We start from the raw sequence: 23,290 nt of genomic DNA, 5'->3' as shown, positions 1-23,290 counted from the left end.
CATAACTCCGTATGATTTAAGGTAGTTATGGAAAAGGACAAAGATGGACCAGAAATAAAGGTACTGAATTGGGGGAAAGGCTGATTTCAATATGATAAAACAATCTGGCCAAAGTGGACTGGGAGCAGCTACTTGTAGGAAAGTCGACATCAGATCAGTGGGAGTCATTCAAAGAGGAAATAGTGAGAATTCAGAGCCAACATGTACCCGTTAAGGTGAAGGGTAGGACCAACAGGCCTAGGGAACCCTGGATGTCAAGGGATATAGAGGATTGGATCAGGAAAAAAAAGGAGGCTTACCAAGCACCGAAAACAGCGGAGAAACTAGAGGAGTATAGAAAATGTAGGGTGGCACTTAAAGTAATTAGGAAAGCGAAGAGGGGACATGAAAAAACACTGGTGGGCAAGGTAAAGGAAAATCCCAAGGCGTATATTAAGTGTAAGAGGATAACCAGGGAAAGAGTAGGGCCCATTAGGGACCAATGTGGAAATCTTTGTGTGGAGCCGGAGGACATAGGTGAGGTTTTAAATGATTACTTTTCATCGGTGTTCACTATGGAGAAGGACGATGTAGAGATCAGGGAGGGGGATTGTGATATACTTGAACATATTAGCATTGAAAGGAAGGAAATATTAGCTGTTTTAGCAGGCTTAAAAGTGGATAAATCCCCAGGCCCAGATGAGACATATCCCAGGCTGTTACGTGAGGCAAGGGAGAAGATAGCAGGGGCGTTGACACAAATTTTGAAATCCTCTCTGGCCACAGGAGAGGTACCAGAGGACTGTAGGACAGCAAATGTGGTACCATTATTCAAGAAGCGTAGCAGGGATAAACCAGGTAATTACAGGCTGGTGAGTCTAACATCAGTGGTTGGGAAAATATTGGAAAGATTTCTGAGAGACAGGATTAATCTCCACTCGGAGAGGCAGGGATTAATCAGGGATAGTCAGCATGGCTTTGTCAGGGGGAGATCGTGTCTAACTAACTTGATTGAATTTTTCGAGGAGGTGTGTCGATGACGGTAAAGCAGTAGATGTAGTATACATGGATTTCAGTAAGGCTTTTGATGAGATTGGTTGAGAAGGTAAGAGTCTATGGGATCCAGGGCAATTTGGCAAATTGGATCCAAAATTGGCTTAGTGGCAGGAAGCAGAAGGTGATGGTCGAGGGCTGTTTTTGAGAATGGAAACCTGTGACCAGTGGTGTACCGCAGGGATCGGTGCTGGGACCCTTGCTGTTTGTAGTGTACATTACTGATTTAGATATGAATGTAGGAAGTATGATAAGTAAGTTCGCAGATGACACGAAAATTGGTGGTGTAAATAGTGAGGAGGAAAGCCTTAGATTACAGGGAGATATAGATGGGCTGGTAAGATGGGCAGAGCAGCGGCAAATGGAATTTAATCCTGAAAAATGTGAGGTAATGCATTTTGAGAGGACTAACAAGGCAAGGGAATATACAATGGATGGTAGGGCCCTAGGAAGTACCTTGGTGTACTTGTCCATAGATCAATGAAGGCAGCAGCAGAGGTAGATAAGGTGGTTAGGAAGGCATATGGGATACTTGCCTTTATTAGCCGAGGTATAGAATATAAGAGCAGGGAGGTTATGATGGAGCTGTATAAAATACTTGTTCGGCCACAGCTGGAGTACTGTGTACAGTTCTGAGCACCACACTATAGGAAGGATGTGATTGCACTGGAGAGGATGCAGAGGAGATTCACCAGGATGTTGTTTGGGGTGGAGCATTTCAGCTATGAAGAGAGACTGAAAAAGCTAGGGTTGTTTTCCTTAAAGCAGAGAAGGCTGAGGGGGGACATGATTGAAGTGTATAAGATTATGAGGGGCATTGATAGGTTAGATAGGAAGAAACTTTTTCCCTTAGCGGAGGGGTCAAGAATCAGGGGGCATAGATTTAGGGTAAGGGGCACGAGGTTTAGGGGGGATTTGAGGATGTTTGGAATCTGGAACGCACTGCCTGAAGAGGTGGTGGAGGCAGGAACCCTCACAACATTTAAAAAGTATTTAGATGAGCACTTGAAACGCCATAGCATACAGGGCTACAGGCCAAGTGCAGGAATATGGGATTAGAATAGTTGGGTGCTGGATGGCTGGCACAGACACGATGGCCAAATGGCCTGTTTCTGTGCTGTATTACTCTATGTTGATTGAGAATAAGTATTGGCCAGGACACGGGAGGACTTCCCTGCTGTTCTTCGAAATTGTGTGTGGAATCTTTAACGTCCACCTGAGAGGGCAGATGGGGCCTCGGTTTGACATCTCACCTGAAAGATGGCCCCTCTAACAGTGCAGCACTCCTTCAGTATTGAACTGCAGTGTAAACCTAGAATGGTGCACCAAGTCCTGGAGTGGGAATGAAACCCACAACCTTCTGACTTGGAGGCGAGAGTACTGCCCGTTGAGTCATGACTGACTCATTAGTAATCTCTGTGTTGCTACTTTCTCCCTTTCCAGCGCTGTATCCTTCGACTACATGTCACTGCCTCTTGGATGTTAGGAGAAATGACTCCCCAAGAGTTTATATGTTTACAAAAGACCCCTGGGGCTATCTCTGTTTACAAGGGGGTTCCCAAGATTGTGTCAGTGTTTTCAGGGTTTCCTTGGATTATCTGAATTTTTGTGAGGATGGGTTCCCTGTGAGTCTGTCAGTATTTATAGGGGGTGCCCAGGAGCGTGTCAGTATTTACAGGGGGTGCCCAGGAGCGTGTCAGTATTTACAGGGCGTCCCTGGGAGTGTGTCAGTATTTACAGGGGGTCCCTGGGAGTGTGTCAGTTTCTACAGGGGGTCCCTGGGAGTGTGTCAGTATTTACAGGGGGTCCCTGGGAGTGTGTCAGTATTTACAGGGGGTCCCTGGGAGTGTGTCTGTATTACAGGGGGTCCCGGGGAGTGTGTCAGTATTTACAGGGGGTCCCTGGGAGTGTGTCAGTATTTACAGGGGGTCCCTGGGAGTGTGTCAGTTTTTACAGGGGGTCCCGGGGAGTGTGTCAGTATTTACAGGGGGTCCCTGGGAGTGTGTCAGTATTTTCAGGGTGTCCCTGGGAGTGTGTCTGTATTACAGGGGATCCCGGGGAGTGTGTCAGTATTTACAGGGGGTGCCCAGGAGCGTGTCAGTATTTACAGGGGATCCCGGGGAGTGTGTCAGTATTTACAGGGGGTCCCTGGGAGTGTGTCAGTATTTACAGGGGGTCCCTGGGAGTGTGTCAGTATTTACAGGGGGTCCCTGGGAGTGTGTCAGTATTTACAGGGGGTCCCTGGGAGTGTGTCAGTATTTACAGGGGGTCCCTGGGAGTGTGTCAGTTTTTACAGGGGGTCCCGGGGAGTGTGTCAGTATTTACAGGGGGTCCCTGGGAGTGTGTCAGTATTTTCAGGGGGTCCCTGGGAGTGTGTCTATATTACAGGGGATCCCGGGGAGTGTGTCAGTATTTACAGGGGGTGCCCAGGAGCGTGTCAGTATTTACAGGGGATCCCGGGGAGTGTGTCAGTATTTACAGGGGGTCCCTGGGAGTGTGTCAGTATTTACAGGGGATCCCGGGGAGTGTGTCAGTATTTACAGGGGGTCCCTGGGAGTGTGTCAGTATTTACAGGGGGTCCCTGGGAGTGTGTCAGTATTTACAGGGGGTCCCTGGGAGTGTGTCAGTATTTACAGGGGATCCCGGGGAGTGTGTCAGTATTTACAGGGGGTCCCTGGGAGTGTGTCAGTATTTACAGGGGGTCCCTGGGAGTGTGTCAGTATTTACAGGGGGTCCCCGGGGAGTGTGTCAGTATTTACAGGGGGTCCCTGGGAGTGTGTCAGTATTTACAGGGGGTCCCTGGAAGTGTGTCAGTATTTACAGGGGTCCCTGGGAGTGTGTCAGTATTACAGGGGTTTTCTGGGTGTGTTTATGTATTACAGGGGGTCTCTGGTTGTGTGTCAGTATTTGGGCGTTGTCCCTGGGGGTGTCTCTATTTTAGGGGTTGTCCCTGGGGGGGTGTCAGTATCTATGGGTTGTCCCTGGGAGTGTGTCTGTATTACAGGGGTTTTCTGGGTGTGTTTATGTATTACAGGGGGTCTCTGGTTGTGTGTCAGTATTTAGGGGTTGTCCCTGGGGGTGTGTCAGTATTTATGGGTTGTCCCTGAGTGTGTGTCTGTATTTAGAGGGGATCCCTGGAAATGTGCTAGTATTTGTGGGGATTTCTTGGATTATTAATATGTTTGGAAAAGCATCGTTCACACCATTGGTTCGATGTTATCTTGTGTGTGTATGTGTGTGTGCGCCTGTGCGCGCAGCCAGCATCGGCTGCTTTCTCCAGGGGTGTGTGTTGCTGGGATGGGGCAGATCTTCTGTGTATGAACATATGAATTAGGAGCAGGAGTAGGCCACTTGACCCCTCGAGCTTGCTCCGCCATTCAATAAGCTGAACTAATTACTCCACATTTCCACCTATCCCCAATAACCTTCCACCCCCTTGCTTAACAGCAATCTATCTACCTCTGCCTTAAAAATATTCAAAGACTCTGCTTCCACTGCCTTTTGAGGAAGAGAATTCCAAAGACAGATGACCCTCAGAGAAAAGATTTCTCCTCATCTCTGTCTTAAATGGGCGACCCCTTATTTTTAAACATTGACCCCTAGTTTGAGATTCTCCCACAAAGGGAAACATCCTTTCCACATCCACCCTGTCAAAGCCCCTCAGGATCTTATATGTTTCCATCAAGTCACCTCTATCTCTTCTAAATTCCAGCGGATACAAGGCTAGCCTGTCCATTCTTTCCACGTAAGACAGCCCACCCATTCCAGATATTAGTCTAGTTAACCTTCTCTGTACTGCCTCCAACGCATTTACATCATTCCTTAAATAAGGAGACCAGTACTGTACTCAGTACTCCAGATGTGGTCTCATCAATGCTCTGTACAGCTGAAGCATAACCTCCCTACTTTTGTATTCAATTCCCCTTGCAATAAACGATAACATTCTATTAGCTTTCCTAATTACGTGCTGTACTTGCATACTAACCTTTTGCGATTCATGCACTAGGACACCCAGATCCCTCTGCATTTCAGCTCTGCAATTATTTATGTAAATACACAGCAGCTCCAATAGATCACAGTGGTACAGCAGAGAAGGAGGCCATTTAGCCCATCATGCTTGTGCCAGCTTTTTGAAAGAGCTATCCAATTAGTCCTACTTCCCCTGCTCTTTCCCCATAGACCTGCATAGATTCAGAATCATTCAGCACACCGGGAGGCTATTTGGAAATGAGATCTGTTTATTTCCAGCATTTCTGTCTTTAAACTGGGTAAGATTAAGATTGTCTTGCTGAACTCACTGTGAGGAGTGGTGATGTTGTGATTGACCTGCCTTCATTATTCACCAGTACACACACAGGAATACTTGGCCTCTGAATGAGCACTTACCTAGTTTTGAAAGAGTATATATTTAATGAAAAGAGGAAATATATGTTGCAGAATTGTTGCATAATCTGAAACGTTACAAAGCCAGAACTGTACCATGTGGTTTGTTCTGTGAACGGGTTTTTAAAGTTGCTGGTTGGACCTCCCTGGTTTGTGTTGACTGGCCTTAAATCAGCAGATGGGACACCACAGTTATCCTGAGAGACTGTACCTGGGGAAGAGGGGGAAGAACAGAGATTCTCCCACCACCACCACCGTGCGCCCCCCCCCGCATATTGCCCAAAAGGGAAAGTAGGGAAGAGAACAGGATTGGATTTAGTTGTATAAAAGCAAAATACTGCAGGTGCTGGAAATCCAAAATAAAAACAAAAACTGCTGGAAATATTCAGGTGTGGCAGCATCTGTGGAGAGAGAAGCAGAGTTAACGTTTCAGGTCAGTTCAGGTCAGCAGTTCTGATGAAGGGTCACTGACCTGAAATGTTAACTCTGCTTCTCTCTCCACAGATGCTGCCAGACCTGCTGAGTATTTCCAGCATTTCTTGTTAGGATTTAGTTGTGATGTGCACCAGAAAATGGTAGTCCCAGCAAAAAAGGCAGTGCTTTCAGCAGAAGAATGGAGAGAAGTGGAGCTGGAGTTGTGCTGTGATGGGCTGTGCTGTTCAGAAACAGCCCCGGGAACTGACTCAGCATGAAATGTTTCTTGTGGTGTGATGAGATGCTGTTGTGACCCAACACTTTATGGACTTAGTCCCCATTAGGCAGGCCACAGGAGAAGAATTTCATACCATATTGAAAGTGTTCCACACAACATGACTGTTCAGATGATGCTTTAAACCAGTGGTTTTAAAGCGTAAAAGAGGGGCTTGTGGGGAGATCAAAACTGGGAGACACAGATAGAAGATGGTCATGGATTATTCTCTAACTCCTGGATGAGTGAAGCTCCAACAACACTCAAGAAGCGCGACACCATCCAGGGCAAAGCAGCCCTCTTGATTGGCACCCCATCCACCACCTTAAACATCTGACGCACAGTGGCAGCAGTGTGTGTACCATATACAAGCTGCACTGCAGCAACTCGCCAAAGCCCCTTCGACAGCACCTTCCAAATCTGAGGTCTCTACCACTTAGAAGGACAAGAACAGTAGATGTTTGGGAACACCACCTCCCGCAAGTTTCCCTTCGGGTCGCACACCATCCTGACATGGAAACATATCACCATTCCTGGAACGCTCTTCCTAACAGCACTGTGGGTGTACAGGCTCTCCCCACCACTTCTCACTTGCCTCACATTACTGCCCCACTACCTCTTGCACTCTCCCTTCACCCTCACCCCTCTCTGCACACCCCATAAATGAAGAAAAGAACTTCCCTTTAAATACACCTGTGCTAATCACTTCCACTTCCTCTGGTAGAGAGTTCCACATTCTCACCATTCTCTGGATAAAGAAGCTTCTCCTGAATTCCCTATTGGTGTGGGAAAAAGGCATTGAAGTGGATGATCAGCCATGACTGTATTAAACGGCGGAGCAGGCTTGATGGGCTGAGTGGCCTATAGCTGATCCTCTGTGAGTGTCGCTGGCAAGGCCAGCATTTATTGTCCATTCCTAACTGCCCTTTGAGAAGGTGATGGTGAGCTGCTGCCTTGAACCGCTGCAGTTCTTGGGACGTAGGTATACTCATAGTGCTGTTAGGAAGGGAGTTCTAGAATTTTGACCCAGCGACAGTGAAGGAACGGCGATATAGTTTCAAGTCAGGATGGTGTGTGACTTGGAGGGGAACTTGCAGGTGGGGGTGTCCCCGGATCGGTGGTGGAGGCAGAACCCCTCAACTCATTTGCAAGGTACCTGGACCTAAACCTGAAGTGCTGTAACCTGCAAGGCTATGGACCAGGTGCAGGAAGGTGGGATTAGATTGGGCGGCTAGTTTTTTCAGCTGGTGCAGACATGATGGGCCAAATGGCCTTTTTCTGTGCCTTAGCTTTTCTCTGGTTCTATGGGTGCCAATCAAGTGGGCTGCTTTGTCCTGGATGATATTATGCTTCCTGAGCATTGTTGGAGCTGCACCCATCCAGGCAAGTGGAGAGTATTTCATCACACTCTTGACTTGTGCCTTGTAGATGGTGGACAGGCTTTGGGGAGTTAGGTGCGTTACTCGTTGCAGAATTCCCAGCCTCTGACCACTGTTGTAGCCACAGCATTTTCATGGCTGATCTCATTCAGTTTCTGCTCAATGGTAACCCCCAGGATGTTGGTTGTGGGGCATTCAGAGATGGTGATACTGTTAAATGTCAAGATGAGATGGTTCATTTTGAAGATTTTGTTTGACTTATATGAAGTAAAATGCATGGGAGGAGACTCCAGTGGAGGATAACACTTGTACAGAGTATATTCTGCACTGTAAATTTGATGTAAACTCTGGCATTGTGCAGAAATCTCTTTGGAACTTCAGGAATTATTTGCAGTTGCAGAATACTGGGTCCATAGAATTAATTCATGCATAACTGTCCAAATGTCGTACACATTGCGTACCTTTCTGTAAAGTGAATGTTGATTGTCCCTGCATCTCTTTTAGCTTGAGGGAAATGGAGACTGACAGGGTATTTACAGGGAGTAGCCTTGACTGTTGGGCAGGACTGGTGGATCACAATGACTGAACAAGTCACATGCCAGCAGTATTGTTTTACATTTTGCAGAGCTCCTTCTTTAATTTCATCCCTTTTTTGTGAAAATTGCAATTCCATGACTTCTGTTATAGAATAAGAATGTTAGTCAAGCTGCTTTGTAATTGCAAAGTTTACAAAGTATAGCCTTCAAACCAACCAGCGGTTCAAGAAGGCAGCTCACCATCACCTTCTCAAGGGTAATTAGGGATGGGCAATAAATACTGGCCTGGCCAGCGATGCCCACATCCCATGAATGAATCAAAAAAAACAACTTTAGGATGATTATAAAACTAAAGCAAAATAACGTGAATGCTAGAAATCTGAAATAAGGACAGAGAATTCTGGAATCCACTGTCTTGCAGATGCTGCCGGTCTTTTATATCAGGATATATCAGGCTCTCGCTCTCTCCCTGTCCCTTGGCCCCCTCTCTACCCGTTCTTGATCCACCCCCTCCCCAGCTCTAGCTCCAGCCCCCCACCCTGGCGCTCTTGTTCTGTCAATCTTAGTGTTAATCTTGCTGTGTGCCACGTTGGAATCTGCTGTAGAATTTTAGGCTAGTGTGTAAAACACTTGGCAGCAATGCAAGTTTGAATGCATTTGGGCTGGAAGGGCTCCTGTTCTCTGTCCCAGTCTGAACTCCAAATATTAAAAGCTGCAAAGTCCAGAGTGAAAAAATGCCTTTTGACTCATCAAACCTGTCCATCCACAGTCAGTATGTGATTATTCTATCATGGACATGAGTGAGAAAGGGATCAGAGGATCTGCTGACATGGCAACATGAGGAGTGGGAGGAGGCTTGTATGGAGCATAAACACCGCAAAGACTATTTGGGCCATATGGCATGTTTCTGTGCTATAGATTCTGTATAATTCTACATAATATCTCTCATTTTCAATCCTTTCTCAACAATTATTGACCAGCTTCTATCAAAGATAAGTTGGCCCAGAATCAAGCATGCTTCTGTGTCTGTTCTTAGTCCTTAAAAATATTTTATACAATAGCACTGTGGAATTCAAGTTTTATTGTGAAAAATGGATGGATCTGGATCATGAAGGAGTGCCCTCTCGTCACTGCTACTGTTAGTTATCAGGGCCCTGATCATTCTCGGTAACTGCACACAGTGTTATCACTGGGGTTCCAGTGAAGTTCAATGGGTGTGGTTAAAATTATCAGTTGATTTGTTTGTTGGTCATTACAGGAAGAACATTGACATATATTGGAATAGTGTCATAGTACTTTCACAAGACCATTAGGTGAGTAATCCCAATGAGGGGTCACAATCGACCCATTGTGCTTCATCTGTTAAGAGAGACCTTACATACCCTCTCATTTCAACATCCAGTTGTTTCTGAAATGATTCCAGGCTGTTTACAGTCACTGCTTAATGTTAAAGTCTAGTCCTGTTTTCGTCACTGAGGAAGTACTTCCTGATGTGATGGTGGTTTTAAATTTAAATGTACAACTAGACTGAAAAGCACCCAACTGGGCACAGTTCTGGTTTTCATATTATAAAAAACATATGAGAGGCACTGGAGAAGGTGTAAAACAGATTCACAAGGATGATGGGCATAACCTCTCTGTTCTATCAGGAAAGATTGAACAGACTGGAGCTCTTTTCTCTAGAAAAGAGAAAGCTGAGGGGTAACATGATAGAGGTCTTTAAAAAAGTTATGAAAGGGTTTGATAGTTGCAGCTAAGATGTTTCCTCTGGTTGGGGATTCTAGAACCAGGGAACACAATTTCAAAATAAGGGTAAGCCACTGAGGACAGAGGAGGAGAAATTTCTTTACTCAGAGGGTTGTGAATCTTTGGAATTCTGTACCCCAGAGGGCTGTGGAAGCTCAGTCATTGAGTATGATTAAAGCAGAGATTGACGGATTTCTAAATACGAACGACATAGAGGGATATGAGGATAGTGTGGGGAAAAGGTATTGAAATGGATGATCAGCCATGATGGTATTGAATGGTGGGGCAGGCTTGATGGGCTGAATGGCCTACTCCTGTTCCTATTTTCCTATGATAGGGTAGACACAGAAAAGATGTTTCCACTTGTGGGGGAGACCAGAAGAGGGACCATAAATATAAGATAGTTACTAATAAATCCAATAGGGAATTCAGAAAAAACTGCTTTACCCAGAGAGTGGTGAGAATGTGGAACTCACTACCACAGGGAGTGGTTGAGGTGAATAGTATAGATACATTTAATGGGAAGCTGGGTGAACACACGAGGGAGAAAGGAATAGAGGATATGCTGATGGAGTGAAAGGAGGCTTGTGTGGAGCACAAACATAGGCACAGACCGTTTGGGCCAAATGGCCTGTTTCTGAGCTGTAAGTGCTGTGTAATGTTCTTTTGAACCTGGGTTGTATCTGAAGGGAATATTTTGGATGTAGGACACTGTTACTATCCTTCCAAGGTGAACCTGGTGGTGATATGATAAATTGGGCATCACACAACAAAAACCTTTTCTCCTTAATGTATTGGCAAAATATGCCAAGAGAGTTGTGGTTAGGTCTTGGATAAGATTGCCTCCAATGAAAGACATCTCTACATAATCTGCAGCTATTTCTACTGCACAACCTTTTATTGCTATTCTTCATAGGACACAATGCATCAGAATTATCTGAGAGTCACACCTAATTTATATAATGACAGAACTGTAACGGAAAAAGGGCCAGGTGATTCTCTGCAAAGAAGACGGGGTGGGGGCACGGCAATTGAAGGCCAGTGCCGAGTGAGTGGTTCAGAATAGTACAGCCAGACATCTGAGAATCTGGCTCACTGAAGATGGTATGTGACTAGGGAAAGGGAGAAGGTATTGCCTACATACAAGGGTGTGAATATCTAGTTGCATTCAGAGGACAGTATATTGGAGGCTCTTGCAGCAAAATGATGCTTATTTTACAAACTGGCCTCCTACCTTGTACCGTCTGTAAGCATAGGCTCATACAAACTTTTCTGTCCATATCTTAACCTGCACCAAGTCCCATTCACCCGACATCTCTGTGCTCGCTGGCCGATGCTGTCCTCCAGTCTGGCAACGCTTCAATTTTTAAAATTCTTATCCTTGGTTTCAAATCCCTCCATGGCCCTTGCGTCTCCCTATCTCTGAACCTCCTCTAGCCCGACAACACTTTGAGATCTCTGCACTCCTCCAATTCTGGCCTCTGAAGCATCCCTGATTTTCATTGCTGTAGTATTTTGCAGCTGTACCTTCATCTGCCTGGGCCCTAAGCTCTGGAATTCCCTCCCAAAACCTCTCTGCCTCCCTCTCTCTTTCTATGTTCCTTTAAGATGCTCTGTAAAACCTATGTCTTTGACCAAGCTTTTGGTCATTTGCTCTAATATCTTATGTGGTTCGATGATAGCATTCCTGTGAAGCACCTTGGGACATTTTACTACGATAAAGCACTGAATAAACATAAGCTGCTGTTGTGAGGTGAAGTTGTAGAGCTTGGATGGAGAGACAGGCTGGCATTTTATCCCAGGGTGAAACTATAGATGCGTGGTACGTCTGTGTTTGCGGCTTCACTTCCTTGTTTTCAGTAAGCTGTTAATAGCACAAAATGCGATGCAAAGGAATTCTGACGAGCTGCACCCTGAGGAGATCTGACATGCACTCAGCTGGCTCCTCTGTTCTAAAGCTGTCATCATTAAATCGCTCAGTACTGCATGTACCTATTCAGTACTGTGGTGTATATGTGGCTGCAATGCACTTTGTATGGAAATTACTTTGCCTGTGGTCTGTCCCTCCCCTTGAGCTTGGCAGCCAGCTGAATGACTTATCAGTTTGAGCTGGGATCTGTTACTCAGCGAAATGTCGGGGCCTTACTTTTACTGAGGGCAGAAACTTCAGCTGAGGTTATTGTAAGGAAATCTGAAGACTGCTGGATATCCTGTTCTGTGTGATTGAATTGATGTTGCAGGTTATCAGTGAATGAGTGTACTAAATGGATGGTGAGGGATTTGGGTAATTTCCTAGAAACAGGAATATAGGAACAGAAGGAGGCCATTCAGCCTCTCGAGCCTTTTCTGCGATTCAATTAGATCTTGTTTGATATGTATTTTAACTCCATCTACCAGTCTTATTTCCATAACCCTTAATACCCTTACCTTACAAAAACCTACCTCTGAGTTTTGAAATTTTCAATTGACCCCCAGCCTCAACAATCTTTTGGGGGTTAGGGGGGCAGAAAGAGTTCCAGATTTCTGCTACTCTTTGTGTGAAGAAATGCGTCCTGAAATTAGAGCTGAATGGCCTGGCTCTAATTTGTTAAATGCCCCTTAGTTCTGGACTTCTCTTCCGTTGTAGAATTGAAATTTCTATATACATTTGTAAATGTTGGATTCTTTCAAGTATTTATCGCGATAAGAGCCAGGAGTGGGATTAGGCCGTACAGCCCCGGCTATCATCGAAATACAACTTATCTATTTGTAACTGGAATAAGAACTGAAGTTGAAGGTGCAAATGTGTGTGTTTAGACTTCCATTTTCAACTTCTTGTTGTGCAATCAAGAGGCAGTACTCCCCCCTGCAGCTGTTGGGGGTGCGAGTAAGAGAAGCAGAGTTTCAGTGTATTGTGAAATTGTGTCTGGTTTAGCAGGGCTGCACAGCTCAACAAAAATCTTCTTCTTTGGCCTCCTTATCTTGAGAGACAATGGGTAAGAGCCTGGAGGTGGTCAGTGGTTTGTGGAGCAGCGCCTGGAGTGGCTATAAAGGCCAATTCTAGAGTGACAGCCTCTTCCACAGGTGCTGCAGAAAAATTTGATTGTCGGGGCTGTTACACAGTTGGCTCTTCCCTTGCGCCTCTGTCTTTTTTCCTGCCAACTGCTAAGTCTCTTCGACTCGCCACACTTTAGCCCCGTCTTTATGGCTGTCCGCCAGCTCTGGCGAACGCTGGCAACTGACTCCCACGATTTGTGATCAATGTCACAGGATTTCATGTCGCGTTTGCAGACATCTTTAAAGCGGAGACATGGACGGCCGATCGGTCTGATACCAGTGGCGAGCTCGCTGTACAATGTGTCTTTGGGGATCCTGCCATCTTCCATGCGGCTCACATGGCCAAGCCATCTCAAGCGCCGCTGACTCAGTAGGGTGTATAAGCTGGGGATGTTGGCCGCCTCGAGGACTTCTGTGTTGGAGATACAGTCCTGCCACCTGATGCCAAGGATTCTCCGGAGGCAGCGAAGATGGAATGAATTGAGACATCGCTCTTGGCTGACGTACGTTGTCCAGGCCTCGCTGCCATAGAGCAAGGTACTGAGGACACAGGCTTGATACACTCGGACTTTTGTGTTCCGTAATAATAGTAAAAATGTTAACTAGTACACTGACTCATCAAGAAAACACACACCATCAAAGTTGACGACAGTACAAGGAGGAGTTTGGTAACTGAAGCTTGCATCGGATTGGTCTGTCCCAGTACCCTTCCCTCCCACCTTGCTGTTTTACCTTCTGTATAAGTGGAATTACTCAGCAGGTTGTAGATTGTATTTAAGAGCTTTGTGTAACCTTGTAATTGTAACAGGTTTTTAAGGTGATTATAGTGCCACGCTATTGCAAATGCGGGCTTGACAGACCCTCAGGATCCAGTGTCTATCCCTCTACTGGAGTGTTGTGGAGACCAGACCAGATGTAGATGGAAAGCTCCAAGTTCTTTGTCCTTCATGTACCATCGATCATACAAACATACGAACTAGGAGCAGGAGTAGGCCACTCAGCCCCTCGAGCCTGCTCTGCCATTCAATAAGATCATGGCTGATCTGATTGTAACCTCAACTCCACATTTCCCGCCTACCCCTGATAACCTTTAAAGTTGCTAAGTGGAATAATTGTGGGATGGCTGTCCTTGTAAGAGACAGTTCTAAAAATAATGTCTTCCTTTTCTGGGATTGGGTAGATTCCTCATGATATATCTCACTGCTGCCAGTCTTATTACATCAGGCCAGTTTCATTCCTTGTTGGAGTTTGAAAAAATTAGTGATTGTTTTTCACTTGGGCCAGTTTTTAAGTTGTGGGTCAAGTATACGTTCCTCTTGCTTTACTTACACATGTTGCCTGGCCGCGCTCAAGTGGAATGTTTCAGGCGATGATAATGGATTATTAACAGTTGACGAAAGTATCTCCCTACCAGAAATGTCCAGCTCAAGGGCTTGGGGTTAGGGTCAGAGCTACTCAGGAGGAATTCTCTGTGCATGCTTGTGAGCGTGCTGTTCCTCCCTGCCACTTCTAGGACAGTTCTGACCTTAGCTGTGTGTGATTTGTCTGGATCAGGATGCACTGTCTTTTCCTCTCACCACAACATTGGTCAAAGTCCAAGTTTCGGAAGAACATCTGTTGTGGGAACATAGCTTTTAGGCATCATGCCTTGACAGCCCATTGGCCAGAAAGCCCACTCCTGATATTGATTGGCTGGGATTGCAGCAGACAGAGGGAGAAAGTGGTTTGGTCTTGGGCCAAACTGCTTCTTTGTGCAGGTACTGATTGGGTGGGACCCAATCAGCGGGCTTGGGCGGGAGAGGCAGGCTAGGGAATTCTACCACCTTTCAGAAACTTCTGCTATGATCTGTACAAAATTCTGCATTCCTGTCATTTTTGTCCTTGTTGAGGGCTGCTGGTTTTACATGCCCCAACACATCAACTTTAAGATCTTTTCCTTTTTCTCCAACTATGGCAGTATCTTAACCAGATAATAGACTACAGGCAGCCTCTTCCCTCTTTTTTTTAATTCATTCATAGGATGTGGGTGTTGTGGCCAGGCCAGCATTTATTGCCCAACCCTAATTGCCCTTTCAAAGGTGGTGGTGGGCTGCCTTCTTGAACAGCTGCAGTCCATGTGGTGTAGGTACACCCACAGTGCTGTTAGGAAGGGAGTTCCAGGATTTTGACCCAGCGACAGTGAAGGAACGGCGATATAGTTCCAAGTCAGGATGGTGCGTGACTTGGAGGGGAATTTGCAGGTGATGGTGGTCCCATGCATTTGCTGCCCTTGTCCTTCTAGTTGGTAGAGGTCGCGGGTTTGGAAGATGCTGTCTAAGGAGCCTTGGTGCATTGCTGCAGTGCATCTTGTAGATGGTACACGTGCTGCCCCTGTGCGTCGGTGGTGGAGGGAGTGAATGTTTGTAGTTGGGATGCCAATCAAGCGGGCTGCTTTGTCCTGGATGGTGTCGAGCTTCTTGAGTGCTGTTGGAGCTGCACCCATCCAGGCAAGTGGAGAGTATTCCATCACACTCCTGACTTGTGCCTCGTAGATAGCGGACAGGCTTTGGGGAGTCAGGAGGTGAGTTACTTGCTGCAGGATTCCTAGCCTCTGACCTGCTCTTGTAGCCACGGTATTTATATGGCGACTCCAGTTCAGTTTCTGGTCAATGGTAACCCCTAGGATGTTGATAGTGGGGGATTCAGCGATGGTAATGCCATTGAGTGTCAAGGGGAGATGGTTAGATTCTTGTTGGAGATGGTCATTGCCTGGCACTTGTGTGGCACGAATGTTACTTGCCACTTATCAGCCCAAGCCTGGATATTGTCCAGGTCTTGCTGCATTTCTACACGGACTGCTCAGTATCTGAGGAGTCACGAATGGTGCTGAACATTTGAAAGCCTTATTTACACACACTGATTTGAAAAAGGCATGTTCATAAATACCCTTAAAACATATAAGGGAAACTCATTGATTTTAATTGTTGTGTTCAAATTCCTCCCTTCACCTCTTCCTGTTTCCAACCTCCTCCATCCCTATCCTCCAAGATATCTGCCCTCCTCCAATTCTGGCCTCTTGCATATCCCCGATTTTCATCAGTTCACCATTGGTAGCTGTGCCTTCAACCGTGTAGGCCCTAAGCTCTGGAAGCTCCTACCTAAACCCCTCTGCCTCTCAACTTCTCTCTCCACCTTCAAGACACTCCTTAAAACCAAGCTTTTGGTCACCAGTTCTAATATTTTTTTATGTGGCTAGGTATCAAAATTTGTCTGATAATTCTCTTGTGAAGCACCTTGGGATGTTTTACTATGCTACAGGTGCTATCTAAGAATAATTTAAAATTCAGCAAGCTGCCAGCCAGACACACATTTAAACAAGTTATGTGGCATGTTTGTATTTGAATTGAGCAGGTTGGCTCCTTCAGTAAGAATCTGGGTGGTGACCCCCCCCAGGGGTCGGTGACTTAGTATAAGAATTGTAGCTAATTGGAAGTACAGCATTTTTAGGTTTAATGGATGAGATGTTCTAATATGAGATACAATTGTCAATTGCATGCTGTCGGGTAATCTATCAACAGCAGTTGCAAATATTGCCAGTGTCAACATATGAGTTAGTGGTGATGTGGAGGAGGAAGCTAGACTATAAATCTTAACATTGAGACATTGCTGACACTGTCCAGGCAATGCTTGGGGATGTTGCCCGATGTCACGATGCCTGGTTGAGAGTGTCTGGATTGTCCAGTGGTCGGGATGTATTAATCATTGAATCACTATTCAGTAAACTGTACTTTGGAAAGTTGATTGGTTCAATCCACTTTGCTCTGGACTGAGAGTTCCTGTTCCCCACAGATCCTTTATCCTTGTGTAGTGCTGTTTCATGCTGTGGGAGGTGGGATTATATTTTATTGAATTTTCTTTGTTTTCATTTCCCCTCTTCCCCCACATTGACATAAATCAAGCTTCACTGTAACTGTGACAGCTCATACTTCGGGAAATCTCCAGGTCTAAGCCACTTTACTATCTAGTGGCACTGATCTTCTGTTTACCACGCACTTGCACTCTCACACATTTTCCAAAAGTGATGTTCAAACCTCTCATCCATAAATTTCATTGAAAGGGTTCTTTCACAGTATGAGGCAATTGGCTGCCATGTCAATATAAAAAAAGGACTTACATTTCCATAGTGCCTTTCGTTCTGGAATACCCTGCCTAGGAGGGTGGTAGAGGCAGGTTGCCTCACATCCTTTAAAAAGTACCTGGATGAGCACTTGGCACGTCATAACATTCAAGGATATGGGCCAAGTGCTGGCAAATGAGATTAGGTAGACAGGTCAGGTGCTTTAATGCATCGGTGCAGACTCGATGGGCCAAAGGGCCTCTTCTGTACTGTATTATTCTGTGATTCTTTCATGACCTCAGGACATCCCAAAGTGTGGTAATGTCAGAATAATGTAATATGAGGACATATTTCAAATATTCCTTAACACCTAATATCTAAGGCCACTGAATACGTTGAACAGTAACTGAATGAGTTTAATTCTGTTTTTATTACTTTGATCCCTGGATACTCGCTGAAGTTTTGGGGACTGCATTACATTATTCTGTGAATCTATGGCCTTGCTCGTATCTAGTGTTTGAAAAAATAAGAAACACTTGCAGTTCTATAACATCTTTCACAACCTTGGAGTGTCCCAAAGCACTTTACAACCAATGAAGTACTTTTGAAGTGTAGTCACTGTTATAATGTAGGAAGTGCAGCAACCAATTTGTACACAGTAAGATCCCACAAACAGCAATGTTGATAATGACCAGATAATCTGTTTTAGGTGTTGCTTGAGATATAAATATTGAACAGGACTCTGGGGAGAGCTCCTGTGTTCTCCTGTGAAAGAGTGTCATGGGATCTTTAACGTACACCCAAGAGGGCAGATGGGGCCTCGGTTTAACATCTCATCCAAAAGACTGCAACTCCGACTGTGCAGTACTCCCTCAGTACTTACCCTGGAGTGTCAGCCCAGATTATGTGCTCAAGCCTTTGAGACTTGAACCCACCAACTTCTGATTTAGAGTTGAGAGTGCTACTCACTGAACCACAAGAAAGTGTGAAGAAAGCAATGGATTCTCCTTAGTCTTCATGCATTGGCTGGTTAAAGGGCATTCTTTTGTGTCACTAGTTAGCAGGGTAGAGCTTCCTGTCTGACTTCTTAGGTCAGATCTGTAGGTTGTAGAGCTTTCATGGAGCAGTTGTGCAGATTGTATTGAAACTGCTGCCTTGGATTTGGCTGCATTCATTTCAGTTGTTGCCAACCATTGACTTTCTAACTAAAGTTCATTTTCCTAACTTGCTTCAAGCAGGATTGTTACCATTCAGTCACCTTCATGGTTAACAAGCTGTGTGTGATTACTTCATCATTGTAGATTGTCACATGGTTGCAAGATGGTTCCCCCTTTTTTGCTTTCCTTTGATCGTTGGCCCTCTTCGCAGTGTACTAGCTGACCTTGTGTTTCTGGGAACCTGTGGTTCGGTCAAGAAAAGCTCGAGTCAATCAGGTGTTCCTGTACAGCAGAGAATGGAAAGGTTTGCCAAAGTCTCAAAACTAATCCACCTCCGGTGCTGCAAAGTTTGTGGGCGAGTTGACACTTCGAAAATACCTTTCAGAAATATTTTTCTTCAAAAAAGACTGACCGGATGTCAGAGATTAACAGACTGGCTATTTGAGGAACTAGCTTAAGCATACAATATTTGAAATTGTTCTTCAGAATATGCAAACAAGTATTAGTTGTGTATAATTAGACCCAGCACCCGTACAGCTCTGAGTAACTGAACCAGTGACCTTTCTGAGCAGCTCCTGCAGTATTGAATGTCCTCTGATCACTTTTTGTACTGACTTCCTTTGCCCAGCTACGTCGACCAGGACAAACTTTCACAAGTGCATTGCTTCAGAATTGCCAAGTTGTAAACATGAATCTCTGAGATCATTTGTCTGAGTGAGCTCCCAATCCTGAAACCATAAATACTCTCATTGAGTCAGTGTTGAAGTTGCTGCTTACACGTGTTGAGTCATTCTCTTAAAATTCATTCTATATTTTAAAATAAAATAATGATCAATAGAAAAGTTACAAAACGAGAGTGCATTATCTAAGTGTAAAAATAGCATGTAGTTTACACTTTAAATTAGTGCTGTTGGACATTTTCAGACTGAGAGACTAGCCAAAGTCAGCTTGTCTTGAAATCTCTAGCATTATAGACTATTACAATAAGTGCAACAGATTCCAGTTAAATTTCAGGTTTGTCACCAGAATTCTGTAACAGTCGAAGACTGAGTTTTTTCCCATCTTGGCTCCCATCTCAGGGTTCTGTCCTTGATCGCCTTTCTGGGTGGTTTAGTTTTTGCCACAGTCTATTTGCACAGGACCTGTGTGCCATCTACATGGTATCTGAGAGGGCCGACAAATGAAAACTGATAAGTGCTCCGTTGCCTACACAACTCATCTTCCCTTTTCATGTCAGTACCTCTGGTGCGGTGGGAATGCAGATTGCTTCATCTACAGTGCGGAGGAATCCATGCTGAACCTTAAGCCTTGTAGTATCAGCTGTGAGTGAGTGCACATTTTAACTGGATGTGCAGTTTGTGCGTGGGAGAGTGCTCTGAATTTATATGTACATTAAAACTTCAACTGCCCCTGTCTGATTCGTGCACAGCAGCAATTGCAGGATATTTTGGAAGGGCAAGTCTTTTTTAGACAAAAGATACATTGCAAACAAAGAACTTGCATTTATGCAATGCCTTTCTCGCCCTTAGGATGTCCCAAAGCTTTTCACAGAGAGCAAATGACTTTTGAACTGTCGTTTCTGTGATTTTGTAGGTAGATGTTACAGCCAATTAGCTCACAAGATGCCACAATGGCATTTGGGTGAATAATGAGTTAGTTTGTTTTTGGTGCTATTTGCATGAAAACTGAAGAAGGCATCGGGAGAATTTCCTTATTAGTGCAGTGGGATTTTTTACACCCACTTGAACAGGTAGGCGGGTGTTCAATTTAACATCTCGTTGAAAGACGACATCTCTGACAGTGCAGCACTCCCTCGACAGTGCACTGATGGACTAGATATTTTGTACTTCACACCTTGGCCCAAAAAAGACAAGTAGCTTCCTGGTTAATCAAATGTGCCTGCTGTACTGTAGAAGATTGCTGTGCTGAATATATCATGAAAAGTACCATCGTGTGGCTGGTAACATTTGAAAGGTTAGACTCGCTTGACCCTTCCAGGTAATAAAAGTATTCATCACATACTGTGGGAGTTGACTTGGAGTGCTACCTATGTGAACTGACAGAACAAGCTCTCTTTAAAACAAAAGCAAAATACTGCGGATGCTCTTTTAAAACATCCTGTTATGGCACTCATGACCTCCACTCTCCATAGTATTGCAGATTTAATAATAACTTTCAAAAGGGAATCACTCCATAAACACTCGAAAGGGAAACATTTACAGGGCTATGTGGAAAGAGCAGGGGAGTGAGATGAATTGAATAGCTTTTTCAAAGAGTCGGCACAGGCACAATGGGCCAAATAGTGTTGTCTTGTCCTGTATCATTCTATGACTCTAAGACCTTGACGTCCTTCCAGCATTGGCCAGAAACCCCAGCTGGGGCCTAACCAGTGTCTAAAGCTGTTTCCCCAGACTTATTGCAGTTTGTTAGGGTTGTTGGTAGTGTCTCACCTTCAATTGTCCCTGAAATAAATTCTCTTTTGCTCTGTTCTGCAGTGAGAGCACCTTTGTCCAGGTCACAATTCCCTACTCCATTTTATGTTGTTCCTGAAGGGAAAGGAAGCTGCAATATTACTTTGTGTTTGACACCAGCTACTCCAACCACTTATTTTCCTTATTTAAGCTGTGTGTGAAATACTGCAAGGGCACATGCCATGCATATTTGCTGGTCAGTTGTGATGGAATATGTCAAACGTGCCTCAGCTACCTCACCCAAAAGTGCTGGAGTAGTGAGGAGGTTACTTGCTGAGCATGTCTTCAGCACTTACCTGCAGTGAGTACAGGATAAATCTGTCAGAGGTCATAGAATGGCGAACTTCAAGACCTGCAGATTTTCAGTTCCCTTCACTGAATTTCTCGAGCTGATTCTTCTTCAAGTTGTTATGCTGTTGCTATTGAGTTGGAACGTTGTGAGTTCAGACCCACTTCAGGGCTTGAATGTAAAATCTAGCCCCACATTCTAGTGTAGTGTTGAGTTGTTGAAGGTAGCATCTTTCAGATTAGGCAGTAAAGTTGAGACCTTGTCTGCTTGTCTCTCTGCCTCTCTCTCTCATCGTAAAGGTTCTCCTTAAAGCCTACCTCTGACAAACCTCTTGGTCACCGGTCTTAATATCTATTTATGTAGCTTGGTGTCAAATTTTTGTTCACTAACGTTCTTGAGAAGCATCGTGGGACATTTTACGATGTTAAAGGCACTATATGAACGCAAGTACTTGTTGTTTAGGTGCAGTTCTTCCAAGATTCTTCCCTCACATCCAGCTTTCAATAAACTACAAGAAGGTCAGATGATCAACAACATTTGTATAGTGCTTTTAATGTAGGAAAAGTCCCCAGGTGCCAATGATCTTGTTGCTGTTGTACAAACCCATCTACTGATGTCTGTGCATGTCAAAGTAATTCATTCGATGTAAAATCCTTTGTTGAGATGCTGTGTAAATCCAAGTCTTTGTCCTTTCCCTCTGGCATCAGCTCTATCCACAGGTTCGGTGATAGCTGCAATTAACAAAAGCTACCTCAGTACGCCTTCAGTACTGATCCTGATCTGCTGCTGTCATCCCACAGTCCACCTACTCTAGCAAGTGACGAGGCACTAATTGGGTTCTCTGTCTTAAAACTGCCTAGTAAGGTCAAAACAAGAAAGATTTTTTGTCACTAGCCCATGCAATTGGTCAGATTAATGCAATCTCCTGGGTGCTGACTTATTCAACCTCCATTAAATGGGCCTTAAATGGGCCGCTGATTGGTGGAGGTGGTGCCAACTATTGGCCATCCATTTTTTCATGGCTGATCTCATAGAATTTCGGCCCATCGTGCCAATGCTGGCTCTTTGAAAGAGCTGCCACTCTACCACTGGGACGACAAGTCCCACTTCCCTGCTCATTCCCCACACTCCTGCAAATGTTTCATTTGTTCTGATTGAAACCTCTAAGTCAGGCTGAAATGGTTAAACTCGGCTATAGTCTTCGGCTATATTACGTTGCAAATAAAAATGTCCTTAGGCGGCATCATCCTCCCACAAGCATTGCATTAATATCATACCGTCTGACCACTAATGACTTAGATGGAGGGGGCATTACTTTTGCTACCCAGGTACTTGGTCACGGAAACATTAGAGGGGTTTTCGCTATATTTAGATCCAGAATTTCTGAGATAATTTGAGAATGATTATTGGAATGTCTCAGTAACTGAAGTCTTCACTGGTCTGTAAGAGAACAAGACTTGGGAGAATCAGTGGAAAAGATTTTGTCCTCAATACCTCAAACATTTTGCACCAGATCTCAATAGTTAAATCATCCAGAGGGATTGCCTAAGAAACTGGTCTCTGATCTCAAGCCTGCGTCTCGTGGTAGTTGGTTCAGGGGGAGATATGAGGTGCATTTGCATGGTGGTTAAGTTACTGGACTAATAATCTAGCAAATATGAGCGAGACCGGTGACAGTATAAAGGAGCGAGCCTGAGAGGGAGCACAGTGAGACTGGTGACAGTATAAAGGAGCGAGACTGAGAGGGAGCACAGTGAGACTGGTGGCAGTATAAAGGAGTGAGACTGAGAGGGAGCACAGTGAGACTGGTGGCAGTATAAAGGAGCGAGACTGAGAGGGAGGACAGTGAGACTGGTGGCAGTATAAAGGAGTGAGACTGAGAGGGAGCACAGTGAGACTGGTGGCAGTATAAAGGAGCGAGACTGAGAGGGAGCACAGTGAGACTGGTGGCAGTATAAAGGAGCGAGACTGAGAGGGAGCACAGTGAGACTGGTGGCAGTATAAAGGAGTGAGACTGAGAGGGAGCACAGTGAGATTGGTGGCAGTATAAAGGAGCGAGACTGAGAGGGAGCACAGTGAGACTGGTGGCAGTATAAAGGAGCGAGACTGAGAGGGAGCACAGTGAGACTGGTGGCAGTATAAAGGAGCGAGACTGAGAGGGAGCACAGTGAGACTGGTGGCAGTATAAAGGAGTGAGACTGAGAGGGAGCACAGTGAGATTGGTGGCAGTATAAAGGAGCAGCCCTGAGAGGGAGTATAGAGAGACTGGTGGCAGTATAGAAACGTAGAAACATAGAAAATAGGAAAAGGAATTCGGCCCTTCGGGCCTGCTTTGCCATTCAAAAAAGATCGTGGCTGATCGTCTAATTCAGTACCCTGTTCCTGCTTTCTCCCCATATCCCTTGATCCCTTTGGCATCACGATTTTTTTTTAAAAATATGTAAAAACATTTGGCTTTTCCAATTTCACTGGTTCTA

General features: G+C 45.0%; 1 protein-coding gene across 2 annotated transcripts in view; it reads left to right on the top strand.

Annotated features, from left to right (window-relative positions):
- stim1b (stromal interaction molecule 1b) overlaps positions 1-23,290 on the top strand; it is a 244,786-nt gene that overhangs the window by 38,046 nt on the left and 183,450 nt on the right. The window lies entirely within an intron of this gene.

Source organism: Heterodontus francisci, chromosome 6 (genome assembly GCF_036365525.1).
Source record: "Heterodontus francisci isolate sHetFra1 chromosome 6, sHetFra1.hap1, whole genome shotgun sequence".
In the NCBI taxonomy this organism is placed as follows: domain Eukaryota; kingdom Metazoa; phylum Chordata; class Chondrichthyes; order Heterodontiformes; family Heterodontidae; genus Heterodontus; species Heterodontus francisci.
The sequence above is the reverse complement of the archived record's forward strand: the minus strand, read 5'-3'. Positions and strand labels throughout refer to the sequence as shown.